This window comes from Callithrix jacchus, chromosome 17 (assembly GCF_049354715.1).
Source record: "Callithrix jacchus isolate 240 chromosome 17, calJac240_pri, whole genome shotgun sequence".
NCBI classification, from domain to species: domain Eukaryota; kingdom Metazoa; phylum Chordata; class Mammalia; order Primates; family Cebidae; genus Callithrix; species Callithrix jacchus.
In genome coordinates, this window is record NC_133518.1 from 11,541,718 (window position 1) to 11,560,974 (window position 19,257).

The window sequence follows — 19,257 nt, forward strand, 5'->3', positions numbered from 1 at the left end:
CAGAACATTTACTTTAGAATTCTTCTCTTTCTCTTTGAAATGCATGCAAATCTTTTTAAAAGCTAAACAAACCTCTTTCCAGTTCTACAACAAGGAAAAAAATACATTTTTCTTAAGGACCTGGGAGCCATCTCTTTGAAATGCAATCATCAAGGAAGATGGTGCCCCCCATCTCCTCATTTCTGTGACAAGCTAGGAGCCTATACTTTAGTTGGTGCCTGGCCCCAAGTTGCAAACCTATCTCATGTCACAAAGATATAAGAAACATATTTTTCCTTTGGATAAAGGCAATTAGCAAAACCAGGTGGCCACCCCAATTACCAGGTGAATTTTAAATCAACTATGTGTTCAGTGGTGCTGTCAAGTCCTCCTACCTGACGACTAGGTTTTGTTTATCTTGAGAAAATATATGAAATGGGTTGTATCTGCTCTGCTATATAAAAAGCTAAAAGTTCTTTGGTCTCTGCAGTCTCTATAGCAGGTTGGCTGTGATGCACATCACATTCTGGTTTAATGCTTATTCGACAAATAAAATAGTTTTTTCTTTCTCTCTTCTACCTTCGTTTAGAAGATTTCTAGGTTGGCAGATGATTTTCTTTTTAATTACATTTCTCCAACAAGGGACAGACTTTATGTAAGGTTATTTTGCTACTTGAAATAGGTAATTAACTAAAGGGCAGGAATATTATATTGAGTGGAAGGACACTGTGGTAGTTTAATCCATCTTAGATATACTTTAAGATTATCTATTTCATGCATTCCTAGGACATGAACAAGTTTAAAGTCTGATCCTCAATTAATAACCTTTTCTAACTCTCCTCTTCCCCTCCCTAGTATATCTTAGGAAGAACTAGTTCACAAAATATTTTGAATTTTTTCTTTCGTCCTCTTCACTCCATAAGGTCGACGCATGATTCGCTGCCTTTTTATTCATTACTATTTTCCTGGCATACTCAAAATAGATTCAATTCTCTAAATATTTTAGGGTTAGGAAGAATTTTAAAAATCATCTACATGAGCACTTCACAGTCCTAAAGGGATTAAAAGACATTAAAAAGTAAAATCCAGACTCCTCAGTGTAGCCTATGATGGGGTCTGTCCTTCCTGCTCTGACCTTATTTCCTACCGCTTTTTCACTCGCTCCTAGCCTATTTGATATTTCGCGATTTCTCAATCACAGCAGACAAACCCCTGCTCCAGGGTATTTGCATTTGCTATCAGAGGCCTATAAATACTTTCCTTCAAATGTCTGTGGATCACACATTCATTTCCCTCAGTCATCTATGTTCATGTGGTCTTCCCTATCAAAGTCTTCCTCAATAATGCAGTAAAATAGCATATATAATACCCTGCCATGCACATGCTTTATTCCCTTACTCTGTTTAGTTGTTTCATAGAATTTATCATGATCCTAACTTGTATTTATTTGCAAATAAATAAATCAATGCATGAGTGAGGCTATAACCATAGGGTATGACTATCCCAAAGTTACTTTGAATGTTTCCTTGCAATCTGTACTTTAATTTTTGCAGTTTTGTGTATTCCTAACACAACAAAATTCTTTCCAATAACATAAAACAGGAATCCAAAATTCAGGGGTCAGAAGTTAGATTATTACATTATAGTTAAAATATAAAAGGTAGATTGGTGAAAATGACCAGTGGTTCTAGAACTTTAGGGTGCATCACAATGATGTGGAGGACATATTAAAACACAAATTTCCAGACCCCACTGCCAGAATTATGGTTCAGAAAATCTGGAGTGGAGGCTGAAAATTCACATCTTGATTAAGTTCCCAGGTAATGCTGCTGGTACTGCTGCTGTGTGAACGCTATGAGAATCCTTCTAAAGGTAGAATATCTGTAACTTGGTATTTCATATGTATAACCATTTTATCCATCTAGGAGATGGCTTTTATGTGGAAGTGATGCCTGTGTCTGAACTGGATAAGATCTCGAGCAGTAACAATATATATACACAGAATGATTTAAAAATCATTTGTAAGTTTTAAATATCTAATATCTTTATTATGCAAAGGAAACAATAACTAAATGCAACAATCAAGAAAAAAGCACAATATGTTCTATATCTGTTCCATAAATATATTATAACTTCTAATTAAATACTACTAAACTATAAGTATGATCAGAATATTTCTATTCAAATTTTATGAGAAAAAATTGAATCACTTTTTTATGATGCAGATAGGCAAGCAAATATACTATGAAAGAATGGTAGTATTCGATAATCTAACAAAGGGCTCTCACTGGTTTTATTGCCAGTTAGAGACAACCCCTGATCTTGTTTTTAAATTCCTTAATCAATGAAATAACTGTGTAATATTAAAATCTAAAGGAATTAGATTGTATAATCCAACCACTTAATGAGCCATTTGAGAAGAAGGAGGTGCTCAACTTTATAATGCTTTTCCAATATGGGCATTAGAACTTGGATGGATATGGAGTCACATTTTTAAACAACTATCTTTTCAAGAAATGCTTTTTAATTTTTTAATTAGCTTTTGTATACCCTGGGCTATTAACAGAAAAAGTTTCAAATTTGGAATTCACTGGCTGTATGTTCTAAAGGAACCTCCAAATTGAAATAAATGTTGATTTAAACTGTAGGGCTATCACCTTACCTTGTTTTAATGAGTATGGTCAACTCTGAAATACTGAACAATTTTATAGAAAAATGAAGCTGCAGTAATTCAAAATGTATCATCCTTATTATGTTACCCTTCATGTGCAGAGGAATTTAAGTTCAAATATGAAAAGGATACCATCCAACCAATTTTTCTCTCAGTAGAGATACAGGATGAAAGTGCCAATCTAAACAGGACTATATAGTAATCAGTCTAAAACATGCAGGAGAGATAAGAATCATTCAAGTGCTTCAGAAAACAAACATTTCTCTCTTTTTTCATAAAAGTAAAGGTATACAAGATTTTAGAAATCATCTAACTGCTGGCATCTATATATTTACTGATGGGTGATCCTGATGATTAGCCTTGGTTGAAAAACACTTATTGGGTTAGGTCAACATCTATATTTTACATATGAGAAAACTGAGGCCAACGATGTCTACTCCATCCCTGAGATTCCATTAAAAATTCAAAGTATTTTTTATTCTTCAGATAAACCTTGCCTTTGTATCTAATTTGGTCTGGGACCTTGTAACATAATTGTTTGTTTTATGATTTTTCTTTTCTTAAAAGAATCAGACATTGGAAACATTGCTTCTCCTACAAGTCATACTGCAATCCTTCCTCAGAGTCAAATACCACATCCCCAACTACTGCATTCCCCCATAACACTCTTCTCATGTTTTTGGTAGAAATGTCTTAAATACTTATATCCAGGTCATCATGGAAAAATAGGCCATAATAAAATCACCTAGAGAAGGCACAGAGTAACAAAGGGAAATACGATGACACGGTTTTGTTTCCTAATCTTCATCAGGTCTCTTTGAAAACACACTTGAATTAAAATGATAATAGTGGTATACAATAATAATGATAATAATAGTATATTTGCTAAATAATCTGCTTTATACTGGAAGATAGAAATGGATTGATTATTTTCTCCAGAATTCTTTCAATGTAGGATTCCTAGTAGACCACTTCATAATTGCATCTGCTTACGGGCTTTTGTTTTTTTTAAAATTATTTTGAGAAATATAAAAAAGATGATACATAATTATATTATAGAAATATTTATATCATACCAACTTGTATCCAGAATAAACCTAATTCAATTTATCTACCCCCTTCAGGACAAGAATTTTAAAAACCCTTGTCATATGGAACTAAGAAGGCTACTTAAATGACCCCTCTTTCAACACATTTTTCCCCAGAGGCAACACGTAAAATAAGTATGAGAATTTTCACTCTGAAGCAAAACTGCTCATGTTTGGATCCAGCTCTGACACTTGACAGGTCTGTGAACTAGAGAAAACCATTTAACCGTTCTGTGTCTCTAGGACTTCAAAAAACCAAAACCAAAACAAAACAAAAGAAAAACAAAACAGAAAAGTGATGATCACTAAACAAGAAAGTTTATCACACCTGATACCTGTGAACTCCAGCAGACAAGCTGGTGGTTGCCTGCTGTTGGTCTCCACTGTTCAAATTCAAGGATCTTTGAATCTCATCACAAGCTACAAAACTATAACAATTTAATTTGTGTGCCTGAAGCTGAACTATTGTAGAATCTCTTTTTTATTTCAAAGCAGTATCAAACCAAGTGGAAAAACAGCCTATTCTGATATGTGCTCCTCTTCCTTTCCAATTATCTGCCCTCTCCCCTTTCACCATTATTGCCATTGACTCCACTGTTTTTCATCGACCAATACCAATTAGGCCGTTATGTCCCAATCACTTCTAAATTCACAATGAAGGCTGGCATGCCATCTTCCATGGATAATGAGAAGGTGAACCACCTAGGCAACATTTTATACATATTTATTTTATGTGATGCATTGCTCAGAGAAGGAATAATTACACTTTCTATTCAGCGTCATAAAGTGGCGGTTGGGGAGGGATAACATGGGGAGAAATGCCAGATATAGGTGACCGGGGTGGGGGGATGGAGGCAGCAAACCACATTGCCATGTATGTACCTATGCAATAGTCCTGCATGTTCTGCCCATGTATCCCAGACCTAAGGTACAACAACAACAAAATATATATATATATACATACACATATGTACTGTTGTGATAAAGAAAATCCAACATATATAGTTGTACTTTAGGTTCTGGGGTACATGTGCAAATATATCTAAAAAAAGTTATATGTATTTCCTACTTCTAGGAACATTAGTCAGAGAGGTGAACATTTGGTATATTTTATAAATGCAATACAACCACAGATTACTCATAGAAAGCTTACACTGAATCCAACAATTATGCATTGGACAATAACCTTACAAAAGTAGAACATTCCTTTCGTTTTAAAATTTGGCTGAGTATTTGGCAGAGCCCCCAAATTAGAAAACATGTATATGTTACCCAGTGAAAAGCTTCTTGCACCTACCTTGAGGTCATATACTTAAAGTCTGCTACTTAGCAGACAAAACAAATGTAATCTTTACGAAATCCTTTCCAAAATACAAAACATAGATTTTAATCGTAACATCAAAAATATTTAATATTCCCTTTCTCTTTTTTCTCTTTCTGGTCTCATTCTCATATACACCAGTTCTCCTTTTTTGATTTCCGAAAACGTTCCCAAACGCAACCAACAGAGAATTCCCAGCTAGCTCTCCTCCTCTCCTACTTGACTCGCACCTATTCATTTTTCTTGCTTTCACCGTTACTCCACACCACTCCCAACGTCAATCGAGCAAGATTCTAAGGAGCACAATCCATTACACAGATCTTCATAAACAGGCTCAGGAGTCCTCAAGGGAAGACGTATTTTTCCATAGCTGGCTTTCAATACTGAGATGCATTTTTAATATTTTTGTCCTTTCACAGTGTTTATAGGCTTTTATTAATAAATATCAAAATGTGGGATAAAAGATAATAGTAAATACGTATTACGCACTAAACATTTAATGTTTTAATGTCAGATAGCTCTGAAGTGTCTTTGTAAAGAACTCATTATAATCTTATTTTACATATGTTTCCTCTTCTTTCTTTCAGTATTTCAGCTGGAATTTTTAAACTACAGTGCCAATGAGATAAAGCTTATATTGGGTTGTGGAGAGCTAATTGGTTTATGTCTAAGAGAAATTCTAAAACTGAGATAATTACTGAATTGTTTTTTATAAACTCATTATCCTACTCAGTAGAAATTAATATATCCTAACAATTTAATTTAACCAAAATATTTTTTAAAAATTATTTGAAGGCATCATTTATTCCATTTGACAGCATTATGATGAGGCTCATTAAATGCAAAGCACTTTACTGCTGACTATAATACTAATTTTTCTTCCAGGATTATTATTGAATTAAATAATTTAGGGTGGATGATTAATGTGCTAATTATGTCCACTTTCAGAATTAGTTCAATAATTGTTTACTTTCTTCTGCTTCTGAGCAATTAATTAGAGTAGATGCATTTTAGTTTACATTGTCTTGTCTCATAAAAACGAGTTAGTATTATCTACTGAATATTTTCGAAGCCATTGTATTTTGCACAGTTTTGGCTCCTGGCTAGACCTTTTTCTTTCTTTTCTTTTTCTCTGTATTTTGGCTGCTTGTTTTCTGACTAAAACTTTTAACCCAATTGTACCAAATTTATAAATATTTTAATTATTAAAAATTCTAAACAATTGCTTAGTGCTCTATAAAGTCCATTATTAACTCTAATTTATCCCTCAATTTTATATTTTTTATTGTTTTAAATTTCAAATATAATATACAGTCATTTAACAGAACAATTTAAGTGACTCAGCATCATATATTTATTTTTTCACACATTATCATCCACATACATTCATGTGTCACAGAATTGCAAAGTTTTTACACATATTTTTGCAGTCATTTAATACTTTCTTCTGTAAATCTAAAGTCTTGTATTGTTAGAAAATTTTGTAATGCACACAATTTGAATGTAGAAAAGAGACTTAAGGGCTAAGAGTTTACACACCAGTAATAATAACTTTGTTCTTGAATTTTACAGCTATTTGTGTACAGTTATGAAACCTACTTAATACAGCATTATATTAAATACAACATCTTCTCAAAAGTAAAAAAGACCTTCTTTCTGCTTAACACCAGCGATCTTGTCATTAGCACAATACTTCTTAAATTCTATAACTGTTCATTAACTGTTGTGATAAACAAAATTCAAAGCTATTAAAACAAAACTGTTGTGTGTCACATGAATTTTCATTCCAGTAAGGATTATTTAATTAAAACAAATAGCAGTCTTCAGAATGCAAATTATGTCTAAAAATTAATTAATTTCCCTACATCTAATTATTAAAACTAGGGCTTGCATATATAAAAATAAATCTGTACCATTTTATAATGTACTTTTAATCACAATACAACGTTGTAAATATGAAAGTAGAGCATTAAATGTTTTTTGTTCCAATGTTTTTGCCATTTTAGAAAACTATTGGAAGAATTAATTTTAGCAAATTTTTTCATATATTGATGTGTTTCTGTGAAATATGTTTCTGACTGCAATTATTTCATCCTTTTATTTATTTATTTATTTAAAGATGGGGTCTTGCTCTGTTGCCCAGACTGGATTGCAGCAGATGATCATGACTTACTGCAGCCTTGAACTCCCAGGCTCAAGGGATCCTCCCATGTCAGGCTCCAAGTAACCGGAACGAGAGGCATGCACCATCATGCCCTGCTAATTGTTTTTTTTTTTTTTTTTTGTAGATACAAGTCTGTTGACCAGGCTATTCTCAAATTCTTGGGCTCAAGTGATCCTACTGCTTTGGCTTCCCAAAGTGCTGGAATTATAGGTGTGAGCCACCACACCTGGTCTGAAGTTATTATTTTTTTAATGTATAAAAAAGTTGTTTCTGGTTATATATTGCCTAATATCTAGTTTGTTAGAAGGGTTACAGTTGCTTATAAATATCAATGATTTAGCATACACAATTTATTTATTTTATTTTTTTGAGACAGAGTCTTGCTCTGTTGCCAGGAGCCTTAGTGTTGAGGTTTTCTCTTTTGTTTTCTGTTATGTTTTGCTATTTGGGTAAGTTTAGAAGATATTTGAAGGCTGAGTATTACTGTATGAGTTAATGTCTTATGCATGTGTTTGGTATTTATATTTAATGTTTGTTTAGTCTTTGTATTTCTCATTGTGTTATTTATGTTTTAACATTCTATATGTTCTGCATAAATCATGGTTAAGCTATTTTACTGTTGGCAATCTAACATAGTAAAATAACTTCGATTAACTAATACCTAAAAGAATACCCCCATCCTGATAGCAAGCAAGAGTACCATGCAGCTTAATCGAGTTGTTCTTTAGTGAATAGCTATCCAAATACTAATTTTCCCTCCTGCATCATATAATATACATTGAAAATATTTTACAATGAAGTCCAATTATTTTTTTTTAAAGCTCATCATCCATTCATCCATTAAATGGTTGCTTATTTAGAGCAATGTATCAGATTGGTGCAACAGTAAGTGCAGTTTTTGCCCACAAAGGTAATAATAAAAACTGCAATTACTTTTGCATCAACCGAATAAATTCCAACACAACAAAATTATGTGCACACACACAGTACATCGTATGCTGTTTTACCATTAGAACTATGTGTGCATATAAGCATGGGTGATTAGGCTTATATTTACTCAGATATACAGACAGGAAAGTCGAAGAGGAAAAGCCAAGAAGAAAAGTTTATTTTATAGTGATAATCCCATAAGAAAACTTTTCTACTTAAAAGTGTTTTCTTTTGATCCGTTGTAATGTTCATCATTCATTCCAAGTTTACTCTACACAGTTTCCCAGAAGGAGAACTCATCAATATTTAATCTGCTAAATCTCTTCTCATATCTTTTTTTTTTCTTCTTGGAAAAGTGAACTGTAAGCATTTTCCTGCATAACTTCACATACATTTCTTATCTTGTAACTCTGTAGATCCTTTACCTTAACCAATTTGAACCTGGATCTACACTAAAATCAAGACACTTTGATGTTTGCTCTTTTGATATGCTTGCACCTATTGGCTCTTAGTTATCAGTGTTGAAGGAACTTTGAGATGAAACATTTCAAAGTCACTTTTTGAATAATATACTGTTGACTAAGACCTGCACTAAAATTTTAACCTTTAAGCATATAATAAGGAGAAGACTTTTGTCTTTAAGTTTTGGAAAATCATTTGCTTTCGAGAATATTCAATAGTACTAAAAAAGATGAATAAGTTTGTTCAGAAAACAAAACATTTCAAGGTGTATGAAGTATATAGTAGTCCATGTGTGTATTAAACATAAAAAAAATGGAGGGACCAAAAGATACTAAATATTTCAGAGGAATTAAATGCATATAAGGTACCTGTACTCATATACTAAAAATACGTGAGCGTCTACTATTCATAAAGCATTAATTCACTAATCATCTTCGAAAAATATTCTGCCTCCATGTGTTTCTTCTCAAAGAAACACAAATAAAATCTATGGCTGTTCAGCAGGCCAGTTGCCACACTATAGCTATGAGCCAGTCATACTGTCCCTGTGTCTTTCCCATAAAGCAAACATATGTTATTAGGCTACCATAAATCCCCCTCAATAGGTTCCTTTGCTTGAAACCACAACTCTAGGCCTTATAGCCTTAAAGACAATGGGGGAAAATGGATGTAGCAGAGAGTACACATGAACATAGTGATATGGACAGAAGACAAGGAAACCCTGGGTAGAAAAGGGAGGTTCCCCAGCAAAAGCCCTAATCTCAAGCCTGAAGACCCATAGCCCTAAATGGGGACAACAATAGCATAATCCAGAATTCAGCTATTTTGGACTTTTCAACATGCTTGTACCTTATTTTTATTTTTATTTTATTGTATTAATTAAAATAAACCTTTCAACCCATCCCAATTCACTCTCCTTTGCTTCTCCCTATGTTTTAAATTGATTTAAAAACTACGCTTGGGGTCTATGAGTCTCTCTGTTCCATGAACTCCAGGTAGTGAAACTGGAGGCTGTCTTTGTCTCAAGGTACTTTCCTAAATGACAACTTTTATTTCAGTTAATGCTCATATCCCCAACATTACCACATACTATATGTTTGGGTTTTTTTTTTTTTTTAGATGGAGTTTCGCCGAGGCTGGAGTGCAGCAGTGCAATCTTGGCTCACGGCAACCTCCACCTCCCAGGTTCAAGCGATTCTGTCTCGGTCTCCCAAGTGGCTGGGATTACAGGCATGTGCCACCATGCCTGGCTGATTTTTTTGTTTTGTTTTTTCTTTTTAGTGAAGACGGGGTTAGCCAGGATGGTCGCAATTTCCTGACCTTGTGATCCGCCTGCCTCAGCCTCCCGAAGTGCTGGGATTACTGGCATGAGCCACCGTGCCCAGCTGGGATTTTTAATTAAAAATAAATAATCTGATTCTTTATTATACCAGAAATCAGTCTGACCCAAAATGTCCCAATATTTGAAATAATCAGATGGATAATCTCAGGAATGGCTGATGTTATTAAAATTTAACAAAAAATACAGAAAAATCATATGTTTCTCAAGAATTAATTTAGAACTTTTTCCTCTTTTCATTTTTTTTGTTGAGATAAGACCCATTTGAGCCTTACATAGTGAAGGAACTGATTCATTAATGAGAATGTTCACAACACCATCTGGATATTTTTTTCTTTTGTATTTTGATGTTTTATAATGATAATGCCAAGCAATGAGATATGTAAAAACAGCTAATTTCTTGGAAAGAATAATATCTAGGAGATTACCCCCATCTTAATGATAACAGGCAAGAGTACCACTCAGCTTAACTGAATTGTTATTTAGTGAATTGCTATCCAAATACTAATTTTTTCCCTCCTGCATCATACAACATATGCTGAAAATATTTTTACAGTAAAGTTCAATTTTTTAAAAGAGCCCAACATCCATTTATCCATTAAATGCTTGCTTATTTTGAGTGGTGCAAATTCCAACACAACAAAATTATATCAACACACAGAAACTATACGGGTGCACATGCACATACATACTCTAAATGTCTTTTATGTCATCCTTAGCATAAAAAGGGGGGAAAAGACTGTAAAAATTGGTAAAGGGTGTTTCAACACTTGTTCAGACATCAACTTAGAGTAAAAATACAAGTTGATTATAATTCAAATACAAGAACAATGTTGAATTCAGACCGTCAGGTGACCGCTACCAGAATCAGAATTCTGGCTCAGACTGAAGCTCTCCCTTTGGGCAGAGCCTTGGGCATTTAGAAGCAGCCTACTATCTAAAATCAGGGCTTGCAGAATGTGTTTAATCTTTTAGAATTTCGGGCTATGTTAGCTCATAATTTGACTCTAGCCCTTCCTCTACCTGGAACTTGTAGACTATGCTTTGGCATCTTGCAAGCAATCATCAGAAAGCCAATGCACAGTGAAGTTCCAGTGGCTCTGATGAATTGATCTCCCACTATTGAATGAAAATATTGATCAATTAGTGATATAACATAATTGTGTTTTAAATAGTTCATTACCCAAGAAAATTAAAAGTCTTTTGTTTCTGATTTTAGACATCTTAGCTTGTGACTGACTGGATTTCAAATGGACACAGTCATATTCTGTCCCCTTCACCCACCCCTTTTCTTTGTTACAAAATGAAATTCCTTCACGTGAATCATTCTCTATAATTACAAGCATTTCCCTCTCTTGTTTGCTTATTCAACTCCTCCCTTATACAATTTATTACAAGTTGAAGTTCTCCCAATTCCCTGTCTTAAGACCTCATTACATGTTACTTCATTTTCCCCCATGCCAACTCCTCCATACCCAAGACTTCCATTTGAACATCAATAGAATCGACTCAAATTTTTACCCCCAGTCTCCACTCCCCTCTGAAAATCAGACCAGTATTTCAGTCTTTCTTTCTCTCTTTCTTTCTCTCTTTCTTTCTCTCTTTCTTTCTCTCTTTCTTTCTTTCTTTCAGACGTTAACCAGGCTGGAGCGCAATGGCGCGATCTCGGCTCACCGCAACCTCCGCCTCCTGGGTTCAGGCAATTCTCCTGCCTCAGCCTCCCAAGTAGCTGGGATTACAGGCACGTGCCACCATGCCCAGCTAATTTTTTGTATTTTTAGTAGAGACGGAGTTTCACCATGTTGACCAGGATGGTCTCGATCTCTTGACCTCGTGATCCACTCTCCTTGGCCTCCCAAAGTGCTGGGATTACAGGCTTGAGCCACCGCGCCCGGCCCAAGTATTTCTAACATACATACTACTTAATCCCTCTTGCCTAATTTTTGCAAGTATTGCACTATCTGTCTAAACAAAGTAAATTAAGAGCATAACTCAAAACTGATCTACTTCCTGCATTTCCCCTTAATGCAATGTCCTTTCAATTCACCTATTTCTGCATGACAGAAACTAAGAAATTATAGGCAACCTCCTCTGTGCAATTTAATAGAGAACACTGTTGCTCCTTCCTGGTGTTTATCTGTTGATTCCATTCACTTGGTTTAAATCTTTACTGCTACCTCTCGATTCTAAGACAATAATCACATTCCCCAGGGCTTATTGATATTCTCTTTCTTTGCCCTCACTATATCTATTCTTTCGTCCATCTCATGGGTCTATAACACTGCATCCAAAACAAATTTATGCATCAAAAATATAATCTCTATAATATTTCAATGGTTTCTTATTGCACTATTAAAGACTACAATCATAAGCATGACTTGTGATTTCTGTCCCACTACCTTCACTCTCAGTTCTATATTACATCCTGCTCTCCCTTACTCTTTGCAAAAAGGATACAGAGGGTGTCTGACATCCACTTTTTCATGTTTGTTCTGTTCACAGCATCATAACTTATGCCACTCACTGTAAATATGAACCACCTGTCTTATTACTCTCTCAAAAGAGAACTCCCTGACTATGTCTCCCTCATAAAAGCCTAGATTGGAGCTACCAGCTATACATGCTTACTATATCATGTAAATATGTTAAAATTCAACATTTTTTGTGAATTATTTCACTGGCCATTTTCTCCTCTAGATTGGAAACTCTATAAGTAAGTATATTAGGTAGTTTTGCTCACATTTCCCAGTGTTTTAACAGAATGCCTGGCATGAGTAGATCCTCCATAAACACCTATGGAGAAAAGCAGTAGATAAGTATAGGAGAAGATCTGTTAAAATGCTATATATATTTACTTTTTTAATAACTGAAAAATGTCGAGTCCCCTAAATTAATTAATTTAAAAGTCATCTAAAACAACTTGGTAAGTTCTTGGTAGGGAGGTTAGAAAAAATGTTTTCTATTTGTTTAAATAAAATAAATTACACTAGATTTCTTGTATTCTTATATTTGTACATATTAAACCAAGTAATTTATAATAAAGTCTACCGGAATTTAAATTTAACATACATATAGAATTTTTCACAGGCAAGGTGAGTCAACAATCTCTGGGTTAGATTCCCACAAGTTATTGATGTATCTTACCCAAAGTGATGACTTTACTCAAAGTGATGACTAAAAACTAGAAGTAAAAGCTTTCAATAAACTGGGCATAGATGGAATGTATCTCAAAATAATAAGAGCTATTTATGACAAACCCACATCCAGCATCATACTGATGGGGAAATACTAGAAGCATTTCCCTTGAAAACTGGCACAAGACAGGGTGCCCTCACTCACCACTCCTACTCAACATAGTATTGGAAGTTTTGGCCAGGGCAATCAGGCAAGAAAAAGAAATAAAGAATATTCAATTAGGAAAAGAGGAAGTCAAATTGTTTCTATTTGCAGACAACATGATTATGTATTTAGAAGACCCCATCATCTCAGCCCAAAAATCTCCTTAAGCTGATCAGCAACTTTGGCAACGTCTCAAGATACAAATTCAATGTGGAGATATCACAAGCATTCCTATACACCAATAACAGACAAACAGAGAGCCAAATCATGAGCAAACTCCCATTCACAATTGCTACAAAGAGAATAAAACACCGAGGAAAATTTATGCTTTTAAGATGAAACATATAAAGTTGATATTCAGAATACAAAGAAAAGGAAACAACTCAGAGTTCATGTGGAAAAAAATTCCCATGTGTAACAAGGTCATTTAAGAAAATAGAATAGTGGCTATATACATTTGAAGTAGGAAATATAATAAAAAATCAAATTTATTTGGACAAAGATATGTGGGTATAGTGTAAATAACTATAAAGAAAACCCAAGCAAATAAATGATGCTGAGTTGCAGTTTATGAATACGTCTACTAAGATTCTATTAAAAACTCAGCAATCCATTAACCTCAATTTTCTTAACTTCTTCATTTATTTGGCTATCTATTCCAACATTTGATTATTTACTGCCGATACAAAATGTCCTTTAACAGTAATTTGTTCAAATAAGAGAAAAAATAGAATAGAAGCACATTTTAGAATTTTGATAAAGACAATACAAGGTCATTGAAGAGATGGTAACATTTTTATGACCCTCAAAATAAACCACAACAATCTATTTTACCATAAGGCAGTCTTTAGGATAATTCAAAACACATCATTGCAGTATTCATTCCGAAACATTATTTACTATCTCAGTTTCTTTATTCTTTTGAAATTTTATCAGGGGTTCCAAATGTAGTCTGGATTCATTTTTATTTCAAAGGCAACAGTCAAAGAAAATGGTCATTCCAAAGCAGTAAGAATGCAACTCTGGTTATGAGATTTTAAACATTGTTAGTTTTTATATTTCTGTTTAAATTTTAAAAATTATATTAATACACTAATAATAATTGTGTATCTTTATGGGATACAAAATAATGTTTTGATTTTGTTGTACATTGTAGAAGAATTAAATCAAGCTAATTAACATATTCTTCACCTCACAACTTTTTCTGTAGTGAGAACATTAAAAATCTATTCTTTTATCAATTTTGAAACATTACAATCCATTGCTATTAACTGTAGTCATCATGCAGAGCAGTAGATCACCAAAACTAAGTCTTCTTGTATAAATAAAAGTTTGTTCTCTTTGATCCACATGTTCCCTCCTCTCATTCCTTCCCCTTGCCCATTTGTGCTAATCACTTTTTACCATTTCTATGAGATTAACTTTTTAAGATTCCAAAATAAAATCATAAAGTATTTGTCTTTGTAAGAAAAAGTTACAAATGAGATTTTACTAAAATAATGTTAAATGACCAAATCACCACCAATTATATTAAAACTATTGGCAGACCAATACAAAAATAGCATCTTAAAATAAGAAGTTTCTCTATATCTTTTTTAAGATTTCCATTATAGTACTAAAACTAGGTTAGACAACCTATTACTAAGCTGTAATGACAAGACTGATGGAACTTAATCATAAAATCAATTAGACATTTACTATGACTTATTGGCAGAAAATAAAACAAACTGATGTACCCAGTTTTATGCATTCTGATTTAGAAATAAAATCTATACCATCCAGAAATCATTCCTCAATTGCATGTCTCTGACTACTGAAGTCTCAGGCCAGTGGAGTGCCTTTTTCACTTTCTCCTTCTACTGCTAATGGTAAGTATCTCTCTTCCCTCTATTTATTTGCAGAATATATTTGCTAGAGAATGAGTGAATGAAAGGAAGGGTAAATCACATTGCATTATAGAAATATAATTTTTCCTGAGCAGTAGCAGGAAAACAACATGAACGTAATACATATTGAGGCTTGTAATGCAGAAGTATATTTAAAACATAGAGAATGCTTGGCTTTCCTTGGGATCAGATTATGTAAAAATGAAGTAGATAGAATATAAGCACATTCTTCTTTAAAGGGAACCAGCCACACTCTATGGATGTCTAATATATGCTAAGAATGTGGATGTGAACTCGGCATCAATCTGCTATTAGTCATGTAATATGGCTTTGCTTCGGTGTTTCAGAATAAGCAAATAAGAGAAAAAATGATTTATCATAGAAATCAGAAGAAAATTTCAGCTACCGAGTTGACATTTTTTTTTGGTGGGGATGGAGTCTTGCTCTGTCTCCCAGGCTGGAGTACAGTGGTGTGATCTTGGCTTACTGCAACCTCTGCCTCCTGGGTTCAAGGGATTCTCCCGTCTCAACTTCCCAAGTAGCTGGGATTACAGGTGTGTGCCACCACGCCTGGCTATTTTTTTTTTGTATTTTTAGTAGAGACGAGCTTTCACCAAGTTGGCCAGGCTGGTCTTGAATGCCTGACCTCAAATTGTGCCTGCCTTGGTCTCCCAAAGTGCTGGGGTTACAGGCATGAGCCACCATGCCCAGCTGACACTTTAAATAAAATGCAAAAATCCATGATTTTTATTTGAATAAAACCAAACCAGGAAGCCTCAACAAAAGAATAATAAAAAAAAAAAAACCAAGAATGCACAAAATGTGAAGGAAGTGAGTGGGATAAGGAGTGGAAAATATTCTCAAAAGGCAATAGGAAATGAACTTCAAAAACAAAAGACAGAGAAGCCAACACAAGAAACGGTTTGATGATACATATACAGGATAGTAAATGGAGTACAGTCCCACTATTTACGTAATAAGTGTTCAAGAGGTACAACTAGATCATTTTCAAAAGGAATAAGAATAAAGACATGTTTATAATAATGATATTATTATATTAATATTAATTAAAAATAACTTATTGAGATAAAATTATAAATCAAATATAGGTAATATCAAAACAGAATCTTCAAAATGTTTATTTTTAAAGGATGCTTAAACTTTCATTTTAAATTTTGAAGAACACTACTTCTACTGTTAATGTAGACATGTGCAGCTTAAAATGAATCAAAATCTATATATTCATGAGTTATAATAAACTAAGTCCCACATGATAAAGTTGGATTTAGGTGATTGTATAGATTGTACTATCAAGTAATAACTTTTTGTGAAAATCCACTTCTATTTCAAGTCATCTAATTTGCCTAGTGAAATTATAAAAGGGATAATACAATTAAAATATTTTCCTGGAAACACATTTTATTCAAATACAACTTTAAGTGATTAATTGCTAGCCTCAGTAAATATGATGTTCCCAGAAATGCGTGTTGCCAAAATATTTTATTCCCCCACACGGATAGTAGTAAAGTGCTGATGGTCCTTGATATATGAGGTCAACTTGTACGTGGTTCAGATGTAGCTTTAATGAAATTCCACTGAGAACTGTAACATTAGATATTCTCAGCAGTTTACAAAAGCAGGAAAAATGACTTCACATTATGCTAACGTGTCATAGCTACTGCTAGTATTTTTATATTATAGGTTTCATGCAACTTAGTAAGAATTTAAATCTCGTTATTGTGTTACATGAACAGTTACTAGCGGATCACGTGTAACATCATTCAACATACACCTTCTCTGATTCCCTGCATTGCATTGCTTAGGATATGCATGCTCTTGTTTGGAGGAAGCTTAGACTCACATGGCTTTTGCAACTGATCTTTCTTTATAAGTTGTGGCTATTAGTTGAAAAATATAGATGGGTAACAGTTATTTAGTGATTATGGGGCACTTTCATTAGCAAATTATTATATTCTGTAGGCAGAAAATCATGGGTAGAAGCACATTTAAGGAAAATCTAATGTTATTTCCTAAAAACCTGGGAGGTTATGCTATTTATCTAGGATTGAACAATGAGTTTCTGGCAGAACTGATGAGGTTATCAGAAAGTGAGTACTTGCTGTTTCCACTACACTGTGTTACTTCAGATATTGCCAGAAAGTGGATCACAGATAACTATGAAAAATTGTGGATTTGTATAATTCACTTTGAAGCTCAGAAACTAAACCAAAATGTTTTAATTTGTGTCATCTATGCCCTCCCCAGTGTTTTGAGTATGTGTAATAAAACCCATGCCTATACAGAAGTATTAACAACAAGGCGGAGGGAGCCCATATTTTGTAAAACTGTAGACTCTTCTCTTATACTACTATTCCCAAGACTTGGAAAAAAGCTGTGCACATGTTTAACACTTTATAAATATTTGTTGCATAACCAAATACATAAAGTTTAACTATTAATGAACTCATAGGCTGGCATCCAATGCTAGCTCAGTTCTAATGCTGTGTGAGTTTAGAAATTCTGCACAACCAAATCATGGTGGCAGTCAACTTTTCTTAAGTTTGTCAAGGATGTCTAATGAGTTTCTTAAAAATTGTTCTTCTTTACCAAACTTAATGAATGCTAAGGCAAAAATAAATATATCTGTCATCATTTGTGATTTGAGTAGACATTTCTTACTTTATGATTGTCAACTCAAATTTGTCATTATTTTCCTTTTAACTATATGAATGACTCTCTGGAATTTTAGACAATGCCTATTGACTAGTAAAATAAAGTGAAAAACAGAGAAAATTTACATAATATTCCTTTACTGAGCTATCTATCTTAATACCACGGCTTCAATGTTATTTGGTTTTATGTTGGCATATCTACCTGCTACCCATTCTAGGCACTAAAAGAATACCCACACCATACTGATTTCGCATTTTGTTAGCAACCAAATAAAGGCATCTCTTGGACTTCTACAAAACAAATAGTTAATCTTGTTCCAAGAGACAATTCACTTCTGTATACATTTACTGCACAGCTTCAAAAAAAAAAAAAAGACTCTGAAATTTGTAAAACGTCTAATACAGGGCAGACAGGAGGGAGAGCCGGGGAACAGACACAGAAGTAATAGCAAAACAAAGCAAAAAAGAAGAGGAAGGTGAAAAATATCTCACAGGAAGCCCCCTCAGGGAAGTAACTCACACAAAACATCTGCTTATCCTTCTTGCATTCAGCATTATGAGGACACACACACGTCCCCAAACAAAATGAAACAAAAAAGCCAAAACCAGAAACCAGCATGCGCAGTAACTCCAGTAGCATGAGCTCATCCCCTTAGTCCATTTCAAAAATATTTATGAAGAATTTAAAACTGTCAAAATATAATTTAAAAATGCAAGGGGTGTGAATATGACCTCACCCTTCTCTCAGGGATCTCACAGACAAGTAGAATAAACCAGTTATTTGTAGCATAGAGTGTCAAGTCTGGTCAAAACAGGAATGCGTAGGCTGCTTTGGTGGGCAGAAAGAGGGAGTCAATTTATACAGAGCTGGAGGAGAAGAGGGAGTGTATTACAAAGCATTTCCCGGAAGAAACCAAAATCCAGTTCTGAAGGAATGACCATGGGCTGCTATAAACTATACATAGACAGTGGGAATGGCATGTCGGAAAGGCTCTGAAGAGAGAAACAAGATGACACCTGTGGAGACTGTAAATACTTAGTATAGTAGAGCCGGAACAAATTATATGGACCTGTTTAAATAATGACAGACAACATTAAAAATAGATGAGGCTAGAGGTAAGCAAGACTCAGATAAAAAGGATTCTGTTCACTAACTGATGATATCTGTGCATTATAGCAAGCAGTAGGGAGCCATTCAAAGAACTGAATCACTTGCAATGACCACTCTAAAAGCAATTTGAGAAAGGACTGAAGGACACTCAGTTATGAGGCAAGAAGCAGCATCAGCCTGCCTGACCCAAAGAATCGCTCTGGAGTAATCAACTCATATTTGTGATGTTAAGTGTGATTGCTTTCTATTAAAAGCAATCATCTGTTACATTAAATTAACTGTCAATTTGCTTTTT

General features: G+C 34.1%; 1 protein-coding gene and 1 long non-coding RNA gene across 15 annotated transcripts in view; one reads left to right on the plus strand and one right to left on the minus strand.

Annotated features, from left to right (window-relative positions):
* NAALADL2 (N-acetylated alpha-linked acidic dipeptidase like 2) overlaps window positions 1-19,257 on the minus strand; it is a 1,449,120-nt gene that overhangs the window by 396,656 nt on the left and 1,033,207 nt on the right. The window lies entirely within an intron of this gene.
* LOC118148973 (uncharacterized) lies at window positions 1,703-19,231 on the plus strand. Its single transcript, XR_004736111.3, has 4 exons — window positions 1,703-1,851; window positions 3,775-3,937; window positions 15,054-15,161; window positions 19,029-19,231. It is a non-coding gene; the product is annotated as an uncharacterized LOC118148973 (long non-coding RNA).